Source organism: Malania oleifera, chromosome 8 (assembly GCF_029873635.1).
Source record: "Malania oleifera isolate guangnan ecotype guangnan chromosome 8, ASM2987363v1, whole genome shotgun sequence".
NCBI lineage: Eukaryota > Viridiplantae > Streptophyta > Magnoliopsida > Santalales > Ximeniaceae > Malania > Malania oleifera.
In genome coordinates, this window is record NC_080424.1 from 56,668,580 (window position 1) to 56,678,009 (window position 9,430).

Here is a 9,430-nt window from a genome sequence, read left to right on the forward strand (position 1 = left end):
TAGGTCAAGAACTAGAGATGGAGAGGCTGGAAAGGATAAGGTCTTAGGGGTAGTGGCAGCATCTGGGGCCTCTGTCATAATAGGCTGGGGTTGAGGATATGCAAAACTTGGGAAGGTAAAATTCTTGGTCGTTCACGGGAAACACACGCTAAGAAAGTCAATGAAAACACGGAAACCCTGCCTCATCTCGTCTTGAGACTCTAAGAGCTATCGCAACACCTTTGAAGTAAAGGGCATGAAGTACTGATGAAGTTGACCCAAGTTATCCCCTACCTAAGGCATAGTAGTGGGGGAAGCCATGGGAGGGCTTGTAGTCACTGGCGAGGCAGAAGCAGATGTGGATGGGGCATCAGCTATCCTCTTCTTCTTCTTTGGGGCTCGGGGTGGTGGGGGAAGTAGAGGATGCAGTCTCTCCTCAAGCCCGGTGTAAAACTAAGGAGCAAGAAACTCCATGCTTAGGTCGCCCTCAAATGGGGCCCACCTGTTCATATGTAGCTGTGCTGTGCTGACTAGATTCAAACTCTGACTCCATGTCTTCTCATTTGTGACCTCACTAATCGGAATGTGCTTGTTAGGGCCTCCTAGATTGATCCTCCTAGTCCGCAAGATGGACATAATGAACTAGGCATAGGGGATAAGGGGCTTGTTGGGTTCCTTAGCAGGCTAGCCTTGTATAGGCTTCAACCATGGCTTCTTCAACTTGGGATGTGAAAACCAAGGTGTAGTCCCAAGAGGGGGTGAATTGGGTTATTAAAAATTTGTTTTAAAACCCCCCTTTTTTTTTTTTATAAATTCTTAGCCTATTTAATTCTTTCAATGAATTCTTGACTTTTTGTTGATTTAGAAATCACACAAAAACTTAAGTTTTATTTTTATTCAATCCACAACAACACAAATTAAGCAAAAATTTCAATCAACCAATCAAACAACCGCAATGTGTTCAATCAAGATATACCATATAATTCTTTCGGCAATTCTCAACTTGGTTGTATGTAGCCTTGTGAAAAATGAATTTGGTCTTTCTATATGATAAACAATGTAACATTCACTCTTTCCAAATTTCAGATTTCAAATAAACCTTTTGTTAATAGGTTTTGGGGTGCTGACCAATCAAGGTACTCCCTTATGATTTTCGCAAATTATTGATCAACCAACGTACTCCCTTTCGGTTTCTGCAAGTCCTAAAAACAAATTAGACTTCAACTTATTTAAAATCCAAACCACATAATTCTTATAATTTGGAAATTTAAATCATCCACACAGTTAATATATTTGCTGAAATATAAAAGCGTGTAAGGGAAAGAGAAGGAGACCAAGGTTTTTACGAGGCTCGGCTTATCCTCAGCCTACATCCTCGCCTTAGGCAAACCACCTAAGGATTTCACTATACCTGTTCCTTTTTGGGCTGAAAAAACCTTTTACACTTCCCTCTTTTACAGGCAGAGATACCTCTCTAAACGAAAAGCGACGCTTGGTAACAATGATCCAACAGCCCTGAATCGTCTACAAGACAAGAAAAAAGAGAAAAGAACTTGTGTACAAGAAACACTCTCAGATAGAGTAGGTTAGTACACCAATCAACACTATATACTTTAAAGTAATTCAATGTAAATTAATTGAATATAGAGACCTGAAGAATTATAGTAATTAAATAATAAAATAAGGGAGAGAAAGTGATTTAAAAAAAAAAAGGGGGTTTCAGTAGGGCTTCATCGATGAGCGCAGAGTGCTCGTCGACAAGAAGACCTCTTGGGCTCATCGATGGGGACGCGTGTCTCATCGATGAGACATTACCAAGAGGTCTAATTTAAGGGCTTGAAACTCGTCGATGAGGAATAAGTGTTCGTCGACGAACTCCTTTCGTGGACTCATCGATGAGGTGACAGGTCTCGTCGAAGAATATGTGTTTTATAAATATCCTAAATTTGGGTTTCAGCAAAGAATTTCTACATGCAAGGGTTCTCTCTCTCTCTCTCTCTCTCTCTCTCTCTCTCTCTCTCTTTATCGTTCTCTCTCTCTCTAACAATCTCCATCCATCTCTCTTCATTTTCGGCTTCGTCCTTTGCCAATTCGACAATCAGAAGTTGCCATGCTACTCCTGGGAAGATTCTCTTCAAATATGCTGGAGTAGTTCGTTGGTTAGGCCAACTTGGGCACCATTCCAAAATTTGGGTAAGTTGATTATTTTAGGTTTTATAAGTTAATTGGTGTTTCTGTACTAAGGAAAATGCTTTAGATAGTATAATACTGAAGTTTTGTTAGGGAAAATGTAATTTTAGGGTGTTGAGTTGGTGAACACACGGGTGTAAGTTTGGAATATTTTGTGGGCTTCTCAGTAAGTCAGGTAAGGGGATAAATTAAGTTAATCTTTTTCATGAAATTATTTATTAATATACAATATTTATTTTCAGGAAAATATGTATGATTTAGAACTATGTTTGGGAATACTGCTATTGAATAGGGAAGTTATTTTAACACATTTTATATGGAAACATGATTTCAGAGTAAAATATGAGTTTATAAGGCTACGTACATTTGTGTGGCATGAGTATAACATTTTCATGAAAATTATGTTATATTGAAATATTATGGTTTTTCCAAGATAAGTATGTTATGTCAATTTCAGTAAAACCCTAAAAATAGTACTGGAACTATGGTTTTAAAAATTATGAAAAATAGTGCAAGAATTTATGATTATTACATTATGAATTATACCGGCATAAATGTCGTGATTTTTATGTTATGAATTATACCAGCGTAAATGCCATGATTTTTACGTTATGTTTACCCTGAAATATGAAACTGCTATATTCAATATCATGAAATGTATTATATGTTATCATAAATCGAATAGCTTAGTTTAGTTTCACAAAACACGGTATCGTAGCTGTATGTTTACGTTTACATTTATGTTTATGTTAGTGCTACCACACATCTTATGTAGAGTGTGGGACATGACAGTCGATGTAGCTTTATGGGAGTGTCGTAGTTTCGCTGATAGTCTAGCATAGGTGGAACAGGCCCATCGTACTTACACTATAACTGATATTGACATAACATTGTTGGTCAGCCATTGCTAGGTCCAGCCTTCGGGCTGCATAACCCTGTCATGTGGGGGGTAAGACATGACGATAGCTAACTATCTATCTATCCTGGGTAACAATTTAAGTATGATATCTTTATATAAGATGATTTTCTAGTACAGGAATTTAGTAAGTTAAATTGTGTTATGTTAAATCATGTTTTATTCAATTATGATACAACTGTTTATCCCTTATACAAATTATGTACTATTTATATGTATATCATAAAAAATACTCATATTGCCACACACTGATATTAATCTATCTCCATTGCTAAGAGGTATCTCATCCCAACATTACAAATATTGTAGGAAATCCAGGTAGGAGGGCCGATAGAGTCTCGCAGTTGTAGAAGTGGGCTGAGCTACCCTGTCTATAGGGTAAGTGGGTGAGATAAGGTCAGATGGATTTTTGGATTGAGACCCCAGGAATACTTTTTGGTCTTTTTGTGGATGATTGTATATATATAGATTTAGTAGAACTCTGGTATGGTTTCTGGTGTTTTGTGGCATGTATGTGATTTTATGTTTTCCGCTTCTTAGGTATCAGAGTTGTATGATAGGCATATCCCATGTACCCATGGGTACAGGTTGATCATGACTTATGCAGTTTAGCAGGTTATTAGAATTATTATAACTGTTATTATGTGGAAAAAAATATAATATGGCAAAATAGGCAGGTCGTTATAGTTTGACATCAAAGCCTAAGTTGTTAGGTTCTGTAGACTTTAGAGTGCAGTGTAAATAATACTTGAGTATAGGAAAAATTGTTTAAGGTTTTGTTCTACAGGTTAGAGGTAGGACTTCCATGGTGGGTTCTGTGTCTTTCTTGGGGTGACGATTTCAAGAAAGCCATAGTAAACTATTGCCGGGTTGTGTTTCTAAAGTGTAGAATTGAATTTCGAATTAAGATAAGGATGTCAAGATAGAAGGGATATTAAGAGTTTTGGTTAGATATGTCAATTATGAGGATGGGTTCCCTCAGCTATGTTTATTGTCTTTTCAGGATGGACCCGAGTAGTGGCAGTGCTCATGCCAATGGTAGTGAGGGTGCAGGGCCCTGAGGGTGCAGGGCCCTTAGGGGTAGGCGGAGCTGATTCAGATGTAGTATTGTGTAGTGTGGCTCAGCAAGTCATGGCTGAGATTGCACAGAGCTCCAAAAAGCAGGGAGGCCCGACTGTAGGCCATAGGTGCACGATAATAAAATTTACCATGATGAATCCTTCGACATTTTTAGGAGGAGCGGTTAGCGGTGTTGCAGTGCATAGAGGAGCAGAAGGTTTTATTTGCCACCTATAAACTGACAGAAGAGGCTGAAAGATGGTGGATTGCAGTAAAATTATTGGAGGAACAGAAGGCGGTGCCTATAGCTATGACTTGGTTTCGGTTTAAAGACTTGTTCTTCGATAGATACTTTCTAGCCACTATCAGGGTAGCCAAAGTGGAGAAGTTCCTGAATCTAAAGTAGGGACAGCAGTCAGTCTAGCAGTATGCGGTGAGGTTCAAAAAATTATCTCACTTTGACCCATATATTGTTTCCGATGAAGTAAAGAAGGTGAGGTAGTTTGAAAGAGGTCTGAGGCGAGAAATTTATAAACAGGTGGTAGTGTTGAAAGTGCAGGACTTTGCCGAGTTGGTAAATAGGGCAGCTGTGGCTAAATTCGGTGAGTGGATGGGTGCAGAGGAGCAGGGACAGAAGAAGAGGTCCACGCCATCAGGTTATCAGCAGGGATTTAGTCGGAGTCAGTGGAGGAGAGGTTATTATGGTAGGGGATAGAAGCAGGGGACAAGAGGTCATGAGACTCAGGGTATGCAGATCTACCTCGTTTGTCAGAAATGTGGAAAGAAACACTTGGGAGAGTGTCGAGCTGGGAGAGGAGTCTACTATCATTGTGGTGTACCGGGACATTTAGTACGAGATTGCCCTACACCATTTGGTACCGCACTTGCTCCCAGACGGCACCGAGGAGATTATCAAGTGCCTCATAGTGGCCAACGGAGGAATGTAGCCCTAGAGAGGGTTTATGCTTTGACATCGGGAAACACGGAGGCCGCAGATGACTTTGTGACAAGTGATTTTACTGCTTTATCATATCAAGCTATTGTTTTATTTGAAACAAGTGCCACCAACTCTTTTGTGCCTGCGGGATATGTTAAATTGGTTGGTGTTGAGACACAGTTATTAGATGTTGAATTGTTAGTAGCAACATCAACATGGTTAGTGGTGAGGTGTCGTAGGGTGTTCAGTGGCTATCTAGTTGAAATTCAGGGGAGAGTATTACCAGCTGACCTAATTGTGTTAGTTTGCATGCATTCGATATAATACTGGGTATGAACTGGCTGGCTACTAACTATGCTAATATCAACTATCATCTAAAAGAGGTGATTTTTAGACTACCAGGAAAGCCAGAATTCAGATTTTTGGGATCGCAGGTGCAATCCGCACCTCAGTTAGTGTCAGGCATGCAGGCAATAAGACTACTTTTGGACATATGTTAGGGGTTTATGGCTTATGTAAAGGAGGTGATGGAAAATGAATTGAAACTTGTCAGTACACCATTGGTTAAGGAGTTTCCAGATGTTTTTTCAGAAGAACTCCTTGGATTGCCTCCTGATTGCGAGATAGATTTTGCTATCAACGTATTTCTAGGGATGACACCGATCTCTAAAACTCCTTACTGAATGACTTCAGTAGATCTGGGAGAATTGAAGGATCAGTTATAGGATTTATTAAATGAAGGGTTTATCAAACCTAGTATATCACCCTGAGGAGCTCCAGTTTTATTTGTGAAGAAAAAGCATGGGTCTATGAGGATGTGCATAGATTATAGGGAAATAAACAAAGTAACAATTAAGGACAGGTATCCTTTACCCCATATAGATAACTTATTTGATCAGATTTAGGATACACAGGTTTATTCTAAGATCGACTTCAAGTCAGGTTATCATCAGGTGAAAGCTAAAATTGAAGATATTTCAAAGACAGCTTTCAGGACTAGGTATGGACATTATGAATTCCTAGTTATGCCATTTGGTCTGACAAATGTTGCTACTGTATTCATGGATTTGATGAATAGGATCTTTCACCAGTATTTAGACCAGTTCATTGTGGTTTTCATTGATGACATACTAGTCTACTCGAGGAGTTTTGAGGAGCATGAGACGCACCTAAGGCTAGTACTTCAGATGCTCAGGGAAAAGAAATTGTATGCAAAGTTTAGAAAATGTGAATTTTGGTTAGAGAAATTTGCGTTTTTGGGGCATGTTATATCAGGGGACGGAATTTCTATAGGTCCCAGCAAGATAGAGGCAGTAGTGAATTGGGTCAGGCTGAGGAAGGTACAAGAAGTTAGGAGTTTCTTAGGACTAGCATGCTATTACTAACAGTTTGTAGAAGGATTCTTAGCATTATCAGGGCCTTTGACATGACTAACTAGAAAGAGTGTCAGGTTTGAATGGGACGACAATTGTGAGCAAAGCTTTCGGGGATGGAAGCAGAGGCTTGTCACTACAGTAGTATTGGTTATTTTATTAGGAGGTGATGGTTATGTGATCTACTGTGACACATATTTGAGGGGGCTCAGATGTGTATTAATGCAGCAGGGCAAAGTGGTAGCACATGCCTCTAGACAATTGAAAGAATATGAAAAGAATTATCCTACTCATGATCTAGAATTGGCTGCAGTGGTTCATGCACTGAAGATTTGGAGGCATTATTTGTATAGAGAGAGATGTGAAATATTTTTAGATTGTAAAAGTTTAAAGTACTTCTTTACGCAGAAGGAGTTGAACATGTGGCAGGGAGGATGGTTAGAGCTCATCAAGGATTATGATTATACTATCAGCTACCATCTAGGTAAAGCAAATGTAGTAGCTGATGCTTTGAATCGAAAATCAAGGGAAGCAACACAGTTAGCAGCAGAAATTCAGCGTTTGATCCAGATGGACTTGAAGAGGCTTGGCGCGGAGTTAGTAAGGAGTGATCACTAGACATTTATTGCCAACCTAGTGATGTAGCCTATACTATATGAAAAGATTAAAGCAGCCTAGAAGAATGACGTAGAGTTGATGGAGTTGATAGAGAACGTGCAAGATGGATAGGGAGAGGAGTTCAGTACTTTTGATGATGGAGCTCTAAGGTTCCGTACCAGGATGTGTGTGCTTGTAGATATGGATATCAGAAGGATGATCCTTGAGAAGGTTCACAGATCCTTATACACGGTTAATCCAGGCATCACTAAAATGTATAGGGATCTGTGAGAGTATTTCTGGTGGAGTGGTATGAAAAGAGAGATTGTTGAGTTTGAGCAATAGTGATTGACATGCTAGTAGGTTAAAGTTGAGTATCAAAGGCCGGCGGACTAGCTATAGCCACTTTACATCTCGACGTGGAATAGGATCACATTTCTATGGACTTTGTGACGAGTTTATCGCTGGTACGATAGGGGCAGAATGTTATTTGGGTGGTTGTTGATCGACTGACAAAGACTGCTCACTTTATCCCTATCAGAATCAACTACTCCATTGATAGACTGACAGAAATATATATTCAAGAGAAAGTATGATCATATGGTGTGCCAATGTCTATAATATAAGACGACTCGAATTTCACGTTATGATTTTGAAGGAGCTTGTAGGAGGCTTTGGGGTCTTAGCTGTCATTCGGCACAACATTTCATCCTCAAATAGATGGCTAGTTAGAGAGAATGATTTAGATATTAGAGGATATGCTACGGGCATGTGTGCTAGATTTTGGGAGTAATTGGACCCAGTATCTGCCGCTAGTAGAATTTGCATACAATAACGGTTATTAGACTAGCATCGACACTACACCTAACGAGGCATTATATGGTAGGAGATTTTGTTCACCTCTATACTGGGATGAGGTAGGTGAGAGGCGAGTTTTGAGACTAGAAATAGTACAGTAGACGTATGATAAATTCTGGCTTATTAAAGAAAGAATCAATGCAGCTCAGAGTCAGCACAAAAACTATGCAGATAATCACCTCTGAAAATTGGAATTTGGTGTAGGAGGCTAAGTATTTCAAAAAATAGCACCATTGAAAGGTACTATGAGTTTTGGGAGGAAGGGTAAGTTGAGCCTTAGATTTATTAGTCCTTTTGAGATACTTGAGAGACTGAGGTCAGTTGCTTACCGGCTAGCCTTACCACCAATTTTATCCAGAATACATGACGTGTTTCATGTTTTTATGCTGAAGAAATATATCCCAGATCCTTTCCACATAGTCAGTTATGCAGGGATAGAACTTAGAGAATCATTGGCTTATGAGGAGATACCAGTGCAGATCTTAGACAGGAAGGAACAAGAATTGTGTAATAAGAGAATTCCATTGGCAAAAGTCTTGTGAAGGAATCATGTGTTGGAAGAAGCTTCATGGGAGCTTGAGGGAAAGGTACAACAGAAATAGCCACTTTTATTTAGTGGGGATTAGTAGTAAATAGGAAGGGATGCAGATAAGTATGTTAAGTTTATTTTGTGCAGGTTAGTTAAGTACGTGTAATAATTTTATATTAGTAGATAGTGTTTTAATTTTGAGGGAAGTTTTCTTTTATGTGTTTGTAATCTCCTAGAATCCTGATGTAACCATGGTATTCCTTTGCCACAAATGAGGGTAAGTAATAAAATAAGTAGCCAATTTTCCTCAAAGGATGGTGTTCAAAATAGGTAGTAAATTTCGAGGATGAAATTTTATAAAGAGGGGAGAATTTAGAGACCAGAAGAATTATAGTAATTAAATAATAAAAGAAAAGGAGAGAAAAGGATTTAATAAAAAGGGGTTTTAGCAGGGCCTCCTCAATGAGTGTAGAGTGCTCGTCGAAGGGGACACGTGTCTTATCGACGAGACATTACCGAGAGGGCTGATTTTAGGGCATGAAACTCGTCAACTAGGAATAAGTGTTCATTGATGAACTCTCTTCATTGACTTGTCGACGAGGTGACGTGGCTCATCTACGAATCTGTGTTTTATAAATATCCTAATTTCGAGTTTTAGCGATGAAATTTTGCATGCAAGGGTTCTCTCTCTCTCTCTCTCTCTCTCTCTCTCTCTCTCTCTCTAATGTCTCTCCCTCCTATCTTCATTTTTGGCTCCGTCCTTCGCCGGTTCGACAATCGGAAGCGGCCACTCTACTCCTAGGAAGATTCTCTTCAAATATGCTAGAGTAGTTCGTTGGATAGGCCAACTTGGGCACCATCCCAAAATTTGGGTAAGTTGGTTATTTTAGGCTTTATAAGTTAATTAGTGTTTCTGGACTAAGGAAAATGCTTTAAATGGTATAATACTGAAGTTTTGTTGGGGAAAATGCAATTTCAGGGTGTTGAGCTGG